The sequence below is a fragment of the Bubalus kerabau genome, chromosome 1, assembly GCF_029407905.1.
Source record: "Bubalus kerabau isolate K-KA32 ecotype Philippines breed swamp buffalo chromosome 1, PCC_UOA_SB_1v2, whole genome shotgun sequence".
Taxonomy (NCBI): Eukaryota; Metazoa; Chordata; class Mammalia; order Artiodactyla; family Bovidae; genus Bubalus; species Bubalus kerabau.
Genome location: NC_073624.1, coordinates 65,705,540 through 65,726,375, shown reverse-complemented (window position 1 = coordinate 65,726,375; position 20,836 = coordinate 65,705,540). Strand labels below are relative to the sequence as shown.

The 20,836-nt window shown below is 41.5% G+C and overlaps 1 pseudogene; it reads right to left on the bottom strand.

The window, feature by feature from the left end:
- Nucleotides 1–4,308: 4,308 nt before the first annotated feature.
- Nucleotides 4,309–5,506, bottom strand: LOC129641616 (cytohesin-2-like; annotated as a pseudogene).
- Nucleotides 5,507–20,836: the final 15,330 nt, after the last annotated feature.

Here is a 20,836-nt window from a genome sequence, read left to right as displayed (position 1 = left end):
AAAAAAAAAGGAATTCCCAGGTGGTCCAGTAGTTAGGACTCTACATCCTCACTGCCGAGGGCATGGGCTCAATTCCTGGTTGGGGAACTAACATCCTGCAAGCCACGCAGTGCAGCCAAAAATTAATTTTAAAAAAGTAACTTGGTCTTTGCAACAAATTGTGTCAGGAAAACTAGATATCCACATGCAAAAGAATGAAGCTGGACCCTTATTTTACCCCCATATACAAAAATTAACTACCAGGAATTCCCTGGCAGTCTCGTGGTTAAGAGTCAGCACTCTCACTGCTATGAGCCTAGGTTCGGTCCCCTGGTCAGGGAACTAAGATCCCACAAGCCTCATGGTGTGGCCAAATATATATATATATAAAATAAACAATAACTACAAATGGATCAAAGACCTAAATGTAAGACCTAAAATGATAGAACTCTCAGAAGAAAATGGGGAAATCTTCATGTTCTTGGATTTGGCAATGATTTATTAGACAACAAAAGCACAAGCAACAAAAGAAGGAATTAGATAAATTAGATTTCACCAAAATTTAAAATTTCTATCAAAGGACATAAATCAACAGAGTAAAAAGACAACTCAGAAGTTGGGGGAAAGTACCTGCAAATGACAATTTTGGGGTTATAATAGGTTAATATCTACAATGTACAAATAACTACAACTTAGTGGGCAAAGGACTTGAATAGACATTTCTCCAAAGAGGTTATTCAAATAGCCAATAAGCACATGAAAAGATGCTCAACATCACAAATCATTAGGGAAATGCAAATCAAAACTGCAATGAGATACCACCTCACTAGCATTAGAATGGCTACCATCAAAAAATAAAATAGATGACAAGTGTTGGTGAGGATGTGAAGAATGGAAACACCTGTCCTCTGTTCATGGTACTATACAGTACTTCAACTGCTACAGAAAATGGTATGGCAATTCTCAAAAAATCAAAAATAGAATTACTATGTGATCTAGCAGGTCCACTCTGGGTATATACTCCAGTCAAAATCAGGACCTTGGAGACTTCTATACACCCATGCAGCATTATTCACAATAGTCAAAATGAAGAAACAACCTAAGTGTCCCTTGGAGATGAAGGAAAAAGCAAAATGCAGCATATACGTATAATGGAATATTATTCTGCCTTAAAAGGAAGAAAGTCTGATACATGCTATAAGAGTAAACCTCGACATTAAGCTAAGTGAAATAAGCCAGTCAAAAAAGACAAATATTAATGCATATGATTTCACTTATATGAAGTACCTAGATTAGTCAAATTCACAAAAACAGAAAACAAAATGGTGGTTTCCAGAGGTTGGGGGAGAAACGAAGGGAGAATTAGTGTTTAATGGGTACAGAAGTTCAGGTGGGGAATATGAAAAAGTTCTGGAGATGGATGGTGGTAATGTTGCAAAATGACAAGAGCATAATCCCACTAAACTGTACATTTTAAAAAAATGATTAAAAAAGTAAATTTTATATTGTGTTATTTTTTTAAAAGAAAAGTCTTGTCATCCTAACCTTGTCACAGTTTCCTGTTGATGTAGGTTGCTTCCATGTCTTGGCTATTGTAAACAGTGCTGCTATGAACACTAGGGTGCGTGTATTTTTTTAAACAATCATTCTTCTAAAAATTTTTTTTTTTGGCTGTGCTGATCTTCATTGCCACATGTGGGCTTTCTCTAGTTGGAGCAAGTGGGAGCTACTCTTTGCTGTGGTGCATGAGCTTCTCTCGCTGCAGAGCACAGGCTCTAGAGTGCATGGGCTCAGTAGCTGTAGCACACAGGTTTAGCACACGTGGCCTGTGGGATCTTCCCAGACTAGGGATGAACCCATGTCCCCTACATTGGCAGTCATTTTTTAAAAATAATACTTTTGTTATTTATGGCTGTGCTGGGTCTTCATTACTGCACATGGGCTTTCTCTAGTGTGAGGTGACAATTAGCAATACTGAGCATCTTTCCATGTGCCTGTGGACCATCTGTATGTCTTCTTTGGGGAATGTCTGTTTAGGTTTTCTGCCCATTGTTTTGATCGGGTTGTTTTTTTGATACTGAGTTGTATGAGCTGTTTGTATATTTTGGAATTTAACCCCTTGTTGGCAGCATCATTTGCAATATTACAGTTGTGGTGAGTGGAACTCTTCGTTGTGTATGAGCTTCTCATTGCAGTGGCTTCTCTTTTGAGGAGAACAGGCTCTAGGCACAAGGATTTCAATAGTTGCCACACACAGGCTCAGAGGTTGCAGCTCATAATCTCAGTAGTTGTGGCGCTTGGGCTTAGTTGCTCTGCGGCACGTGGAATCTTCCCCAACCAGGGTTTGAAATTGTCTCTTGCATTGGCAGGCAGATTCTTTAGTACTGAGCCGCCAAGGAGGCCCTTATGTTAATTTTTGATTGAGTACTCTGACATGAATATTACTTTGTTGGATTGTGGTTATTTTTGTATTTCTATAAACATTCTTGAGATTTTTTTTCTGAGGTGCAGTTAAATTACTTGCAAACAGTTTGATTCTTTCAGGTCTTACTTTTAACTTTGTTAGATGAGGCCAGGGCAGAGTTTGGTCTAGGGCTAATTTTTTCCCAGTACTGAAGCAAACTCTTCTAAGTACACTTACTCAATCATTTATGAGGTTTTCAACTAGTGGGAATAAGCATTATTCTTGATCTTATCTTACATTCAAAGATTGCTCTCTTTGTTTCAGGTGGTTCTTTCCCCACTCTAAAGGTTCTTTTCTCACGTATATGCACTAAACAATACTAAGGAAAAGACCTAAGAGGGAACCCCTAAAGATTTCTAGAAATCTCTCAGTGTGTATCTCTCTCTTTTCTGATACTTTATCCCATGATACCTTGGCCTCCATCTCCTTTCAGTTCAATTCAGTCACTCAGTGTGTCCGACTCTTTGTGACCCCATACACTGCAGCACTCCAGGCTTCCCTGTCCATCACTATCTCCTAGAGCTTGCTCAAACTCATGTCCATCAAGGCGGTGATGCCATCCAACCATCTCATCCTCTGTCGTCCCCTTCTGCTCATGCCTTCAATCTTTCCCAACATCAGGGTCTTTTCCAGTAAGTCAGTTCTTTGCATCAGGTGGGCAAAGTATTGGAGCTTCAGCTTCAGCATCAGTCCTTCCAATGAATATCCAGGACTGATTTCCTTTAGGATGGACTGGTTTGATCTCCTTGCAGTCCAAGGGACTCTCAAGAGTCTTTTCCAACACCATAGTTCAAAAGCATCAGTTCTCAAAAGCATCAATTTACTCATCCATCTCCTTTACTCAGGGTAATGGCCAGGCTCCTCCTAGATTCTTCCTCCTTGTGCCATGACCTGGAACTTCTCTCTAGGCATTAAACGGAGACAATCTTAGGGTTCACTTCATTGGTCTGTCATTTTTAAGTAATCACTAGCCTTTGTTACCTGATGTTCAATGTCTTGAAAACAATTGTTTCATATATAGTCTAGTATGATTAGATTAGATCCCTGTTACTTTATGTTGGCCAGAGCAGTAGTCCTGGCACTTTTCTGGCATAGCTCCTTCTTCATCAGCAGTCTATGGTGGTTTCCCAGGTGCCTATTGCTAAAAGAGAGAAAAGATATTGATTTCTATATGTTTCTATTACCTTTATAAGATATGTCTCTGAGTGGAAATGGGGAGTAAGGCTGTTGGGGCTGGTTATTTTTTCATAACATACAGGACTGAATGACTCTTTTAAACCACATTCTTCTGTAATTTTGATTAAAATTACACAATAAATGGTAATGGGGCATCCCAACTAGTTTATGATTTAAACATTGCTGTAGTGTTTTACCATTTAGGATAATATTTGCAATTTGTTTGGATATAACATAGCTTTTGTTTAAATTGTTTCCTTGAATTCTTATTTACTTAGATTTATTATTTATATTGTTATGCATAAACACTGACTTGTGAAAAGTTTTTCAGCTTTCATTAATAATAATCCTAATACAATCATAATAAATTATAGTAATTGGTTTCCTTAATATTAAACCACCCCTGCATTCCAAAAATAATCTTGAGTTAGTTGTAGGGTATTATTCTTTTGCACACTGATGGATTCTCTTTGCTAATGTGTTATTTAGAATAACCACCCCACCAAGTAGGAACTCTCCTACTTTTTTGTTTATTGTTTGATGTTTAAATAATTAATGATTACTAACTGCATGTTGATTACAAATCAGAGCGAGGTGCTAGGATGAACAGTTTTCTAAATAGGGCACCAGGATCCACAGTTGCAGGGCCCAGTCAGCCACTGGTTTAGGCAGTTCTGTACTAAATAATGGAGTGGGTACAAAGGGGCAGGGCTCTTAATGGTTTTTGTTAACAGAAATCCACTTCTTCCTTGCCGCCAACAACTCTGGAAGGGGCCCATGTTCACAGCTGCCTGGATAGACTGGATCCGCTGGTCCATTCCTGCATAGGGCCAAGATCAAGCACACCACGTGGTTTCCCTCAGCCATCCAACCATCTGCCTCTGTTTCGCAGGCTTTTATGAACTGCTTCTTGTTATTGCAAATATAAAGCTCAAAGTAGTTACATTTCTGGCTGTCACCTATCTTTCTGATGCTCAGATTCTTCAGGGGCATGACTCCTCTGGACTCCTTATCCATCATATACTCAAAATAGTAGAGGCAATTGTCTCTGAGGATTAACCAGTGCTGCTTCCACATTTTCACCTGGCCCACTTCCCCCACCCCAGTTTAAGGAGTCAGTGTCAGGGCACTGGTTGAAGAATTTCAGATTATCATTCCTGATCATCCTCAGGCTCTTGAAGGGCTCATTTTGGGTGTGGTCCTAGAAGTTCCAGATCAGCTCCTTAGGCAGGTCCCACCCTACTTGTGCTGGTTCATAGCCACAAAGTGCTCCAAGCCTGGCTTGTTCCAGATGTTGGGACTGTAAAGGCTGGTGTTCAGCATTATCTCTGGTGAAGGACAGTACATAGCAGGCATCTGTGGACTGGATAATCCCAGGGTGGCATCTGCAGTATCCACAGGCAAAGGCTTCCATCATCTGATCAATCTTCTAGCCCTCTCTGGGGAGACAGTAAGCTCCATAGAAATTGCCTGAGGGCCTCACCAGTCATGTAGATCCATGAAGGTATGCAGCAATGGTAGGTTCAGGTCTTCCCTCTCCCCTAAGTAGTCCCCGTGACTGTCTTGTTCAGGCCCTTGCCCTTGAACAGGAAACAGGAATTGACCCCTTGGGGGTGTGCACTGGAGAAGTTTGTTCTCCACCAAGAACTTAATCCCCCTTCTTGGGGTCCTTGTTGAAGTTCTTTCTAACTATTGCCATGTTCTGATCCTATTGCAAGGACTCACTGCCCTCAATGGCCTCCAGGCGCCCTCGCTCATGGCTTCATTGAGCTCCTACCACAGGTGGTGGATCTCCAGCAGCAGCTTCTGCATCAACAATGAGACATTCTCCAGCTCCATCTGCTCCTTAGGACTTTGGTCTGGGTGCTCATAGACACTGTCCTCCATGGCTGCCAAGTCCCCTCAGGCAGGGCTGGATCCAACTTCACCTGTGGGCTCAGATCAGCCAGTCAAATATCTTGAGGGCTGCTGCCACTGTCTAAACAAGGGGAAAGTAAACAAAAAACAAAAGGAGTAGCAGGATAGTGGGAAAACTGGAATAGCTGCCTCCTAATAAAAAGAACAGGTTCCTGACATTGTTTAGGAGGTGGTGATCAAAACCATCCCTGAGGAAAAGAAATGCAAAAAGGCAAAGTGGTTGTCTGAGGAGGCCTCACAAATATCTGAGAAAAGAAGAGAAGCAAAGGCAAAGGAGAAAAGGAAAGATATACCCATCTGAATGCAGAGTTCTAAAGTAGCAAGGACAGACAAGAAAGTCTTCCTCAGTGATCAATGCAAAGAAATAGAGGAAAACAATAGAACAGGAAAGATTAGAAGTCTCTTCAAGAAAATTAGAGACATGAAGGGAACACTTCATGCAAAGATGGGCACAATAAAGGACACAAATGGTATGGACCTAACAGAAGCAGAAGATATTAAGAAGAGGTGGCAAGAATACACAGAAGAACTATACAAAAAAATCCTAATGACCCAGATAACTATGATGGTGTGATCACTCACTTAGAGCCAGACATCCTGGAATGAGAAGTCAAGTGCGTCTTAGGAAGCATCTCTATGAACAAAGCTAGTGGAGGTGATGGAATTCCAGTTGAGCTATTTTAAATCCTAAAAGATGATACTGTGAAAGTGCTGAACTCACTATGCCAGCAAATTTGGAAAACTCAGCAGTGGCCACAGGACTGGAAAAGGTCAGTTTTCATTCCAATCCCAAAGAAAGGCAATGCCAAAGAATGCTCAAACTACTGCACAATTGCACTCATCTCACATGCTAGTAAAGTAATGCTCAAAATTCTCCAAGCTTCAACAGTACATGAATTGAGAACTTCCAGATATTCAGGCTGGATTTAGAAAAGGCAGAGGAACCAGAGATCAAATTGCCAATATCCGCTGGATCATGGAAAAAGCACGAGAGTTCCAGAAAAACATCTATTTCTACTTTATTGACTACACTAAAGCCTTTGACTTGGATCACAATAAACTGTGGACAATTCTGAAAGAGATGGGAATACCAGACCACCTGACCTGCCTCTTGAGAAATCTGTATGCAGGTCAGGAAGCAACAGTTAGAACTGGACATGGAACAACAGACTGGTTCCAAATAGGAAAAGGAGTACGTCAAGGCTGTGTATTGTCACCCTGCTTATTTAACTTATATGCAGAGTACATAATGAGAAACGCTGGGCTGGAAGAAGCACAAGCTGGAATCAAGATTGCCAGGAGAAATATCAATAACCTCAAATATGCAGATGACACCACCCTTATGGCAGAAAATGAAGAGGAACTCAAAAGCCTCTTGATGAAAATGAAAGGGGAGAGTGAAAAAGTTGGCTTAAAACTCAACATTCAGAAAAAGAAGATCACGGCATCTGGTCCCACCACTTCATGGGAAATAGATGGGGAAACAGTGGAAACAGTGTCAGACTTTATTTTTTTAGGCTCCAAAATCACTGCAGATGGTGAGTGCAGCCATGAAATTAAAAGATGCTTACTCCTTGGAAGGAAAGTTATGACCAACCTAGATAGCATATTCAAAAGCAGAGACATTACTTTGCCAACAAAGGTCTGTCTAGTCAAGGCTATGGTTTTTCCAGTGGTCATGTATGGATGTGAGAGTTGGACTGTGAAGAAAGCTGAGCGCTGAAGAATTGATGCTTTTGAACTGTGGTGTTGAAGACTCTTGAGAGTCCTTTGGACTGCAAGGAGATCCAACCAGTCCATTCTGAAGGAGATCAGCCCTGGGATTTCTTTGGAAGGAATGATGCTGAAGCTGAAACTCCAGTACTTTGGCCACCTCATGCAAAGTGTTGACTCATTGGAAAACACTTTGATGCTGGGAGGGATTGGGGGCAGGAGGAGAAGGGGACAACAGAAGATGAGATGGCTGGATTGCATCACTGACTCGATGGACATGAGTCTGAGTGAACTCCAGGAGTTGGTGATGGACAGGGAGGCCTGGCGTGCTGCGATTCATGGGGTTGCAAAGAGTCGGACACGACTGAGCAACTGAACTGAACTGAATGAGTGATGGAATGGAGAGCTCCAGAGTAGAATTTAGGAGACCACTTATATTTTAGAGGACAGCAGAGAGTCAGTGAAGGACAGAGAAGGACCAGTCAGTCATCAGTCACAGAGATTGAAAAGAACTAGAAGGGAGCCATTTCAAGAAAAAGGGGTGATTGATCAGTTACGTCAGATGCTTCAAAGAGGTCAAGAATAAGGACTTAAAAGATCTTTTAAAAAATTATTTCCCTCACAGATCTGGCACATGACACACTCTTTAAACAAATTATTTATTGAGCAAGAATCAAGATAAAGCTATTAGAAATAGGAACTTCCCTGGTGGTCCATTGGTTAGGACTCCACACTTCCACTGTAGGGGGCACAGGTTTGATGCTTGGTTGGGAACTAAGATCCTGCATACCCCACAGCATGACCAAAAAAAAAAGCTACTAGAAATAAAACCAGATGCTGTTGGCAACTGCAGCGATCAAGAGAGTGACCCATGGGCTAGGAATTAAAAATATCCCTCTTTAAGCGGGGAGTAGAGTTTCCTGATAAGTCAAGAGGGACTCAGATTTGTATATTTTAATTTTTTTATTTTTGCTGTGCCATGTCACTTGTGGGATCTCAGTTCCTCGACCAGGGCCTGAACCCAGGCCACAGCCATGAAAGCCTGGAAGCCTAACCACGAGGCCACCAGGGAATTCCCAAAACCTTATTTTTTTTAAAAATGAGGGAGTCAGTATCCTCAGGGTAAGAACAGCTTCTGCATGTTTTCCTGCTGACCTCTGTCAGCAGCAGTCAAGTAGGAATCCCAGAACTGTGCATGTCCTGGCAAAAAGTCCCCATTTTACTCAACATTCACAGCTTCTCTAACACTATCTCCCTTGAGATCATTATGCCCTTTATCCCTGTTCAGTCAGTTATCATTAGAATCCAGGATTTCCCAGCCATGCCTTTATATCCTGATCTCTAAAATTCCTACAGTCTGCATATCATCGCTTCAAACTTTATTTTACACCCCTTCCTAAATTCTGAAATCCTTTCACAACTGAACTCAAGATCAAATGTCTGCAAAATCACTTACTTCTCAATCTCTTTTCTGAACATTTCCTTCACCTTAGTGCTCTAAGTGAAATCTGGCTCTCCTTTGATGGCAGTGTTTCCCCGCAGCCTTCTTGAATGTAACTATTCTCCTACAGTCTTTGGGACTATGGGGCCTTGAGATGGGGTGTCCTCTTTATATAAGTTGGACTTCCCTGGTGACTCAGTGGTAAAGAATCCTCCTGCCAATTCAGAAGACATGCGTTTGGTCCCTGATCTGGGAAGATCCTACGTGCTATGGAGCAGCTAGGTCCATGTGCCACAATGGTTGAGCCTGTGTTCTAGAGCCTGGGAGCTGAAATTACTGAGCCCATGGGCCCTAGAGTCTGAGCTCCACAACAAGAGAAGCCATCGCAATAAGAAGCACTCAAACTGCAACTAGAGAGTAGCTGACACAGCAACGAAGACCTGGCATAGCCAAAATAAATTTCTTTTAAAAAGCATAAGTTATCAGACTACACACAGCCCCAACTTTGAACTGTATAACTTATGGTTGGTTTTTCAACTTTACAATGGTGCAAAAGAACTATACATATGTGTGTGTGCTAAGTCTCTTTAGTTGTGTCCAATTGTGTGTCACCCTGTGGACTGTAGCCTAGGGCTCCTCTGTCCATGGGGTTCTCCAGGCAAGAATACTGGAGTAGGTTGCTGTGCCCTCCTCCAGGGGATCTTCCTGATCCAGGAATCAAACTCATGTCTCTTATGTCTAACCTGCATTAGCAGGTGGGCTTTTTACCACTAGGGCCACCTGGGAAGCCCCAATATGCATATAGTAGAAACCATATTTCAAATTCTAGATTTTGATCTTTTCCTGGGCTAGCATTATTTGGTATAATACTCTCTTGTGATACGAAGCAGTGCAGGGACCCACAGCTCCCAATCAGCCATGTGATCTAGAGGGTAAACAAGTCATACGCTGACAACCATCCTGTACCCATATGATCAATTTGTTTTTCACTTTTAGTACAATTCAGGGATACTTTGTTTTATTGTGCTTCACAGGCTTTCTCTAGTTGCCTCAAGGGGGGGGCGACTCTTTGTTGTGGTGCACAGCCTTCTCATTGCAATGGCTTCTTTTGTGGTGGAGCATGGGCTCTAGAGTGTGGGCTCAGTAATTGTAGCACAGAAGCTTAATTGCTCCACAGCTTGTGGGATCCTTCTGGACCAGGTATCGAACCTGTGTTCTCTGCAATGGCAAGCAGATTCTTAACCACTGGACCACCAGGGAAGTCCCTCTCATTGTAGTTTTGAATTGCATTTTTCTATTAGTGATGCTGACCATTTTTTTATGTCAACATTATAAAGTAATTTGTGTTCGATGATTTTGCCTAACTTGTAGGCTAATGTGTTCTAAGCACATTTAAGGTAGGCTAAACTAAGCTATGTTGTTCAGTAGGTTGTATATTAAATGCATTTTTAACAAAAAATGGGTTTGACATAACCCCTCTGTGAGTTGAGGAAGATCTGTATACTACACACTTGCTAGCTCCTCTTTTAATTTACTGCCTTTTTCCCTAGGTTACTTCTACTCATTTCTTTAAGATTTTAGATCCTGGTTGTCTATCACTCTCTCCAGGGACAAAACTATCAGAATTCTTGGTGATATCAATATTTCTTCAATACCTTATGTTTCAAGTTCATTGACTGCTTCTCCCCCAATGATATTCTACATCATACCTGAGCCACTCATTTCAATGGTCTCACCCTTATCATCACCAATAACTGTAACTTATCCATAACTTCATTTCTTTGCCAACTTATTCGGCCACATACTTGAGAATGTGTAATTTTAATGTATATTAGATATTTGGCAGTGATTTTAACTTCTTAAATCTTTTTGTAAAAGATATTGAATAATACATCTCAGCATACTTCTTGCTTCTTTATTGCCTCCCTGACTACAGTGTAAGCTCTTTGAGGGTAAGGATTTTTGTTTTGTTTATTGTTATATCCTGAACATCTACAACAATGCTGGGTCATAGAAGGTGCTTAATAAATGTGTTGCATAAATGAATGAAAGAAAGATCTATTACATATCAGGCCCTAGGAATACAACAAACAAGACAAAATCTCTGACTCTTTGGAACCTACAATTTTATACTGAAAATAAGAATATTAAAGTGATGAAACTTCACTATTTAGGTAACAAAGTATTCTTTTATTTTTTTGAGATATGAGCTTCAGTACAAAATATTCTTGAGTCTGTATCAGGACTCTATCAAGAGTACTCCCATTCTTGAGCCTTCCCTGGTGGTCCAGTGGCTAAGACTCTGCACTTCCAAGGCAGGGGCCTGGGTTAGATCCCTGGTCAGGAAACTATATCCCACATGCCACCACTTAGAGTTCGCATGCTGCAACTAAAGATCCTGCATGCCACAATTAAACATCCTGTGTACCACAATGAAGATTGAAGATCTCATGTGCCATAACTAAGACTGCTGCTACTGCTACTAAGTCACTTCAGTCGTGTCCGACTCTGTGCGACCCCATAGATGGCAGCCCACCAGGCTCCGCCATCCCTGGGATTCTCCAGGCAAGAACATCTTTCTCTAATCCATGCAAGGGAAAAGTGAAAATGAAGTTGCTCAGTCGTGTCCGACTCTTTGCGACCCCATGGACTGCAGCCCACCAGGCTCCTCTGTCCATGGGATTTTCCAGGCAAGAGTACTGGAGTGGGTGGCTGTTGCCTTCTACAATAACTAAGACTAGACACAGTCAAATAAATAAAAATAAATATTTAAAAAAAAGGAATGCCCTCATTCCTGTTATAGTTATCATTAAAGTTTATACAAAGGTGATTGGATCTGTATGAAATCATCACTTTGATATATGACTGATCATCTTTGGCAAATGTTGGGCTGCTCTAACAAAGTACTATGTACTACATAGCTTAGAATCAATAGAACTTTACTTCTTACAGTTTTGGAGGCTAAGAAATCTGAGATCAGGGTACTAGCATGGTAGGGTTCTGCTGAACAGGCTGTCTTCCCAGTTACAGACTTTTCATTGTATCCTCACATGGTCGAAAGATGAGACAAGAGCAGTTGGTCTCTGGGTTCCCTTCTAAAAGGGCACTAATCCCATTTATGATGGTTCACCCTCATGTCCTAATTACCTCTCAAAGTCTCCACCTCCTAACACCATCACATTGGGAGTTAGGATTTCAACCTATAAATTTTGGGGGGATACAAGCATTCAATCTATCACAGAAACCCAAAACTTAGGGTTAGAGTACCAAATAGTTCTATCTGTATACACTACATAAGAGATCTCCTTACAAGCCAAGCCTTGAGTTTTGTTTTTTGTTTTTAGCCTTGAGTTTTTGTATGTTAAGGGGTTTAGAACTTGCTTATATAATAATTTAAAAGCCCTTAGACATTCATCGCCTTCTCTGTTTCCTCTGGGTTTTATCTTCTGCGCCTCATATCAGACCTTGTGCTCTCAATTATCCTGTCTTCGACCACTCCCTTTCTACTGGCTTTTTCTCTTACTCTTCAAACATGATAAAAACAAAACAAAAACCCTTCCTCATTCCTAAACAAGCCACAAAAATAAAAAACCTTCCCTCAACTACTAAATATATACAATATTAAAGTCTCTTCTTACTTCTCCATCTGTCCCTTTTAGTTTCAGCTAATGGTGTCATTCACCCACTCTCCCAAACTAGAAGCCTCTTTATCTCGTCCCCCTTTTCTAACTGGTCTTCAAGGTCAGAAATTAGTCAAAATTTTGGGTGAGCACTCCTCTTCAATTCCTCAGCGATTGTTTTAGTTCTGGATCTACTGTCTTGCCTAAACTACCATAGCTGGCCTGTCGGCAGTCTTTTTACAGCAAATTATATTCCACAAACTTTTGAGCATCTATTACGTGTCTGGCACTGGAAACACAAAGACAAATATGACACCAGTCCCTATAGTCAAGAAGCTTGTCCACTCACACTGTAGCATCATTCCTATATGATTAATAAAAAAACTTCTGTTGCCAGCAGAATTAAATCCAAACTCCTTAAGCAAGCATATAGGGCCATTTACCATCTGCCCTGAACCCACTGAATTTGCTGTCTTATTTCTCACTACTGTCCTTTACCTACAGTCTCTCCTAAGCTCTGGCCATGCTGAACTTTGCACAGATCCTTGAAAATTCCATTCCTTTTTATGTGCTATCTTATGCCTGGAATAACCTCTTCCACCTCTCACCATTGGCCTGGGAGAAATTAATTCAGCCTTTGAAACTCAGCTTTGATCATTACCCCTTTTTGACACTTTCCCAGACTCTACTTATTTCTCTGGGTTGCTGTTCCCACAGTACTCTGGGTTGCTGTTCCCACAGTACTCTGTTTACAGCTCTAATATAGAACTCATCACCATGCATTATAGTTTATGTATTTACTTATTTATCTTTTCTACAATTCCTGGAAGTCAGGAACAGTATCAGGCTTTGCTGTATCAGGCATATGATAAATTCCTTTTTTTTTTTTTTTTTTGCCACGTTGAGTGGCTTGTGGGATCTTAGTTCCCTGATCAGCGATGAACCGGGCCCACAGTAGTGAAAGAGTAGATCCTAACCACTGGACTACCAAGGAATTCCCTCCAAATATTTTTTACATGAAATCTCTAAGCACTTGGTCTTTTCTTATTTCCCCCAAATGGTAGTCTTTATTTCCTAGAAAAAGGAGCATTAAAAAAAAATTCAAGTGAGCAACAAAAAATCAGAAAAAAAAAGGCTCCTTTAACTTTGAAAGTAATCCTTTTTCTCCATCATCCCATTATATATCCAGTTATCCTAGTTATCCTGCAAAATGCTGAACAAAATGTTAATATTCCACCAAAATATAATGTCTGAATGTATATGTAACCTTCTTCTGGTCACTTCCCACCTTACTCAATGAAAAAGCACAACGACCTATTTACCTATGGCAAACAGAGTTACCCACAAACAGTAATACATTCTCTCTCATTAAGACTATGAAATTAAAACTATTACCTCATTTTTTCTGATCCCAAAGAGTACTGATAATTTACATAGAATTAAGAATATATCACTATTTATTGTCATATTTTCTACAATATGAACTGCAGTAAGGTGATGTTTGGGGTAGACGACCATTTTTAGGCTATTTCAATGTTTTATTTTAAAATGAAATTAGCTTTTTAAAGCCTCTTCCTTCACTTAGAGCAGTTCATGCCTTTGTCATTCTACTGTGAGAAAGTAGCAGCAAAACTCAGGATATGAAAAAGCTCAATATAAGACAATCATTTTTTTACCCCTTTCTATTACTGCCAAACCAGGCTGGCAGGGTATGTTTCTAGCAGGAAGATGTGATGGTATCAGAGATCATAAAGTAATTTAAGTTAAAAAAAAAGTAATTTACGATCATAAAGTAATTTAAGTTGGTATATGTTATGTTTACATCATGGAGTATGTGATGTTTACAACATGTCATGTTGTCTCTCTTAAACTTTGACCAATTTCTTATACCCTATACCTAGAACAGATTACTACTTGCTCCTTTTCCTTTTATTTACCTTTTATTTACAAAAGTTATTAGAAAACCCATTCATAAAACTGGACTTTTTAAAAAATGGCTCATGTCAATCTATAAAGTCATCTCTTGCTATTAGTGACTGTGGACACACACTTAAATTCCGGCCTCAGAAAAATATCAGGGAAAAGATGGATGCTACAACTGAAACTGACAAATTCTTTGTGTTCCTTTTTACTGCTATTTTTAAAAATTGTATTTTTGGCTATGTTGGGTATGTTTCTCTAGTTGTGGAGCAGGGGCTACTCTCTAGCTGCAGTGTTGCACAGGCTTCTCATTGTGACGGCTTCTCTTACTGTACAGCATGGGCTCCATCTAGGCTTGGGCTTCAACAGTGGCAGCACATGGGGCTCAGTAGTTGTGGCACATGGGCTAAGTTGCTCCTAGGAACGTGTGATCTTCCCGGACACGAATCAAACTGGTGTCCCCAGCAGTGGCAGATGGATTCTTAACCACTGTACCACCAGGGAAGTCCACTAGTTTGTTAAACTGGCCTGGGAATTCTTTTCTCTTGGAAGACTGTTAGGATCAAATTTGTGAAATGGCAGCTAATACCAACTATTCTCTGGTTTCTGCCAATTTGGGTTGCATATTTTTCTCCCTGGAGCCCTGACACTATAGCTACACATCTTTGAAACTAGATTTTGTTCCCTACTAGATATAAAACTTTTCAGTGAATTTGAAAAACAGGATCTGGTACAAATTGGGTCCCCATCAGTTAATAGATAAGCTGTATGCATGGATAATCCTGATTACATGGTATTTGTGAAACTTTGGGTGGGAAGCCATTTCCAGAGCTACAGTAACATTAAATCCCTTAAAATATGTGCAATGGGGGTAGTAAATAAACTATAAAACACAATGCAATGGATTTGAATTTTCAAAAAATTTGTATGGAAGGCAATTTTTCCCACAGCACTTTCTTTTGATAAGGGAAATTGCCATTTGTTTCAGCTTGCAGACTTCCAAATGCCATTTTCAATTCCTCCATTTTCAGTTCATCTTATATGTTGTTGCCAAATTGATCTTTCTAGAACACAAGAGTGTTACTCCCCTTCAAAAAAACCCAATAGTTTCCCACTGTCAGAGAAATAAGATGAAAACAATCAGCCTGCTACTCAGTGCCACCATTATTTGGTTGCAACCTACCTTCCCCCATGCTCTGGACTACCTATGCTGAGGATTGGCCTGCAGCCTTCAGGCTGTTAATTTCTGTATAGCCTTCAAGAATGACTTTTATATTTACAAAGGATGGAAAAGAAAATAATGTGACACGTGAACATAAAAAATTCAAATTTCAGCAGTTTTTTTTTTTTTTAACACAGTCACTCTGGTTTTCTTATATATTTTCTGTGGTTGATTTCTTTTCTTTTCTTTTTTTTTTGTGGTTGATTTCATGCTACAATGCTGCTAAGTCGCTTCAGTCGTGTCCAACTCTGTGTGACCCCATAGACAGCAGCCCACCAGGCTCTGCCGTCCCTGGGATTCTCCAGGCAAGAACACTGGAGTGGGTTGCCATTGTCTTCTCCATTGTGTGAAAGTGAAAAGTGAAAGTGAAGTTGCTCAGTCGCGTCCGACTCGTATGGACCCCATGGACTGCGGCCTACCAGGCTCCTACATCCATGGGATTTTCTAGGCAAGAGTACTGGAGTGGCTTGCCATTGCCTTCTCCGTCATGCTACAATAGTAGAGTTCAAAAGTTCCAGTACAGACCTTGTGGTCTTATCTGAGCCTTTACAGAAAGTTTGCCAGTCCCACCAAGATCCACTTCTGTTCCCACCGCTTAACCTATCAAGATCCCTCCCTGCCTGGAATGTACTGCTGCTGCTGCTGCTGCTGCTGCTAAGTCGCTTCAGTCGTGTCCGACTCTGTGCGACCCCATAGGCGGCAGCCCATTAGGCTCCCCGTCCCTGGGATTCTCCAGGCAAGAACACTGGAGTGGGTTGCCATTTCCTTCTCCATGGAATGTACTACTCCCACTCATTCCTGATGTCACCTCTGAGGATATCAAAGTAGAATTTTCAAAAACTTTCAAAACATGCTTCTCCCACAAATACAAAATCAACATGAGCCAAGCATTAACTTAGACTTCCTTGGTGGCTTAGATGGTGAAGACTCTACCTGCAATGCAGGAGGCCCAGGTTAGATCCCTGGTTCGGAAAGATGCTCTCTGGAGAAGGGAATAGCAACCCACTCAGTATTCTTGTATGGAGAATTCCATGGACAGAGAGAAGCCTGGTTGGACTACAGCCCATGAGGTCCATAAAGTTGGGCATGACTGAGCAACACTTACACTTAAGTATTTACTCAATTCACTGAGGGACCCAGTAAGATGGTAAAGCTGGTTCCAAGGGGATTTGCTTTTTTTTTTTTTGCATTTCTTTTCCATGGGGATGGTCTTGATCTCTGTCTCCTGTACAATGTCACGAACCTCCGACCATAGTTCATCAGGCACTCTATCAGATCTAGGCCCTTAAATCTATTTCTCACTTCCACTGTATAATCATAAGGGATTTGATTTAGGTCATACCTGAATGGTCTAGTGGTTTTCCCTACTTTCTTCAGTTTCAGTCTGAATTTGGCAATAAGGAGTTCATGATCTGAGCCACAGTCAGCTCCTGGTCTTGTTTTTGTTGACTGTATAGAGCTTCTCCATCTTTGGCTGCAAAGAATATAATCTATCTGATTTTGGTGTTGACAATCTGGTGATGTCCATGTGTAGAGTCTTCTCTTGTGTTGTTGGAAGAGGGTGTTTGCTATGACCAGTGCATTTTCTTGGCAAAACTCTATTAGTCTTTGCCCTGCTTCATTCCATATTCCAAGGCCAAATTTGCCTGTTACTCCAGGAGTTTCTTGACTTCCTACTTTTGCATTCCAGTCCCCTATAATGAAAAGGACATCTTTTTTGGGTGTTAGTTCTAAAAGGTCTTGTAGGTCTTCATAGAACAGTTCAACTTCAGCTTCTTCAGTGTTACTGGTTGGGGCATAGACTTGGATTACTGTGATATTGAATGCTTTGCCTTGGAAATGAACAGAGATCATTCTGTCGTTTTTGAGATTGCATCCAAGTACTGCATTTCGGACTCTTGTTGACCATGATGGCTACTCCATTTCTTCTGAGGGATTCCTGCCCGCAGTAGTAATATAATGGTCATCTGAGTTAAATTCACCCATTCCAGTTCATTTTAGTTCGCTGATTCCTAGAATGTCGACATTCACTCTTGCCATCTCTTGTTTGACCACTTCCAATTTGCCTTGATTCATGGACCTGACATTCCAGGTTCCTATGCAATATTCCTCTTTACAGCATCGGACCTTGCAAAATGGCTGTCTGGGGAGGCCTTTCAGATAGCTGTGAAAAGAAGAGAGGCGAAAAGCAAAGGAGAAAAGGAAAGATATAAGCATCTGAATGCAGAGTTCCAAAGAATAGCAAGAAGAGATAAGAAAGCCTTCTTCAGCGATCAATGCAAAGAAATAGAGGAAAACAACAGAATGGGAAAGACTAGAGATCTCTTCAAGAAAATTAGAGATACCAAGGGAACATTTCATGCAAAGATGGGCTCGATAAAGGACAGAAATGGTATGGACCTAACAGAAGCAGAAGATATTAAGAAGAGGTGGAAAGAATACACAGAAGAACTGTACAAAAAAGATCTTCACGACCCAGATAATCACGATGTGATCACTGACCTAGAGCCAGACATCCTGGAATGTGAAGTCAAGTGGGCCTTAGAAAGCATCACTACATACAAAGCTAGTGGAGGTGATGGAATTCCAGTGGAGCTATTTCAAATCCTGAAAGATGATGCTGTGAAAGTGCTGCACTCACTATGCCAGCAAATTTGGAAAACTCAGCAGTGGCCACAGGACTGGAAAAGGTCAGTTTTCATTCCAATCCCAAAGAAAGGCAATGCCAAAGAATGCTCAAACTATTGCACAATTGCATTCATCTCACATGCTAGTAAAGTAATGCTCAAAATTCTCCAAGCCAGGCTTCAGCAATATGTGAACCGTGAACTTCCTGATGTTCAAGCTGGTTTTAAAAAAGGCAGAGGAACCAGAGATCAAATTGCCAACATCCGCTGGATCATTAAAAAAGCAAGAGAGTTCCAGAAAAACATCTATTTCTGCTTTATTGACTATGCCAAAGCCTTTGACTGTGTGGATCACAATAAACTGTGAACAACTCTGAAAGAGATGGGAATACCAGACCACCTGACCTGCCTCTTGAGAAATCTGTATGCAGGTCAGGAAGCAACAGTTAGAACTGGACATGGGACAACAGACTGGTTCCAAATAGGAAAAGGAGTACATCAAGGCTGTATATTGTCACCCTGTTTATTTAACTTATATGCAGAGTACATCATGAGAAACGCTGGACTGGAAGAAACACAAGCTGGAATCAAGATTGCCGGGAGAAATATCAATAACCTCAGATATGCAGATGACACCACCCTTATGGCAGAAAATGAAGAGGAACTCAAAAGCCTCTTGATGAAAATGAAAGTGGAGAGTGAAAAAGTTGACTTAAAGCTCAACATTCAGAAAATGAAGATCATGGCATCCGGTCCCATCACTTCATGGGAAATAGATGGGGAAACAGTGGAAACAGTGTCAGACTTTATTTTGGGGGGGCTCCAAAATCACTGCAGATGGTGAGTGCAGCCATGAAATTAAAAGACGCTTACTCCTTGGAAGGAAAGTTATGACCAACCTAGATACCATATTCAAAAGCAGAGACATTACTTTGCCAACAAAGGTCTGTCTAGTCAAGGTTATGGTTTTTCCTGTGGTCATGTATGGATGTGAGAGTTGGACTGTGAAGAAGGCTGAGTGCTGAAGAATTGATGCTTTTGAACCGTGGTGTTGGAGAAGACTCTTGACAGTCCCTTGGACTGCAAGGACATCCAACCAGTCCATTCTGAAGGAGATCAGCCCTGGGATTTCTTTGGAGGGAATGATGCTAAAGCTGAAACTCCAGTATTTTGGCCACCTCATGTGAAGAGCTGACTCATTGGAAAAGACTCTGATGCTGGGAGGGATTGGGGGTAGGAGGAGAAGGGGACGACAGAGGATGAGATGGCTGGATGGCATCACTGACTTGATGGACGTGAGTCTGAGTGAACTCCGGGAGTTGGTGATGGACAGGGAGGCCTGGCGCGCTGTGATTCATGGGGTCGCAAAGAGTCAGACACGACTGAGCGACTGAACTGAACTGAACTGAAGGGGATTTGAGGGAATATTTATTTATGGGCATAAAAGAATTCAAATAAGGTGGCATGTTAAAACTGGATAGTGTCCCACAGAGCAATAAAACTCTAAACCTTGGGGTTACCTTTTCATCAGTCAGAAAGTTGCAACTCAAGTAACTTCACAATATTTGAGCTCTAATTACATAACAAGTAGCAAAGTTAAACAGAGGTACCTTCTCTTACAGACTCATCCTTGGGCAGAGGTTAAACCATGTCCCAGAGTCAACTGAAAGGTCATTCATGCCTCCATTCATTTCCATGTTTTAGATCATCTTTTTTCATAAGGCCTCTCCTAACCCTTCCAGTCAATATCGTCCTCTCCTTTTATGCATCCATTGTATTTTGTACTTCCATTATAGGACTCAAATATCTTGACTTGTACGCGTACTCCGTTTTCCCCAACAAGTACTAGGCTCAGTAGAATCATAGTATATGAGAGCTGGCGTTTAACCTCCCCTTTTACCGAGATTCGAGCATTGGGTCCAATCTCTGTAGCTCCCAACATCTGCCTTGCACAGAATAGACACTAAGTCCTCAATGCTGAACATGCAAGCCCCCAAACACTTCTCAAGTCGATTGCACTTTCCTTAAATTTTATCTGCTAATGAGCGGTGCACTGGTGTATGTCTCCCCTTGCTCCAGGGTTAAGTGACCTTCTAGAGTAGACAAAAGGAACTGTGTTGATTGTTTACCAACCCTCTAGATCCTAAACCAATGCCTTACACAAACTGGCAGTTCCACAAAAAACTGTTGGAAAAAGATGGGAGGGGGGCCTATCCCCCAACTGATGCACCTGGAGACAGGAGTGTCCTAATCTCTCCATTCCTACAAACTTAAACGGCTAATAACCTTCCTGTCTCACCTACAGCACTAATTTCTCAAACTAGGTGCAAATGCCCGGGCCCAAAGGGTAAAAAAAAGTTCCCCCTCAAAAGACCTCAAATTTTCTCTGCCTCTTTACAGGATCTCCAACCCTCAGAAAGATGGCGAGGTGGACCCAGGCCCTTAATTCAGAAGTTAGCCCTTCTCCGCAAATATGAACAGCAGAGGCTTCTGCGGTGCAGTCTCCTCAGCGGACTGGTTTACTCTCTTTAAGAGTAACCGAACCTCCACTTCACTTTCCGAGACTCTGGGCTCCGCACCCTTCGCCTCGGCCTTTCTTCCGCGGCCAACGCGGCCGTTTTTCTGGGAGATAGTCCGAGGCGCGTGGCGCGGCGGTTAGACGGCCAACGGTTTTCCACCGCTAGGGGGGAGCGCGGGAGGAGCGGCGGGAACCAGTCCGGCCAGAGGCTGCGGACGTAGGGCGGAGCCAGCGCCGGG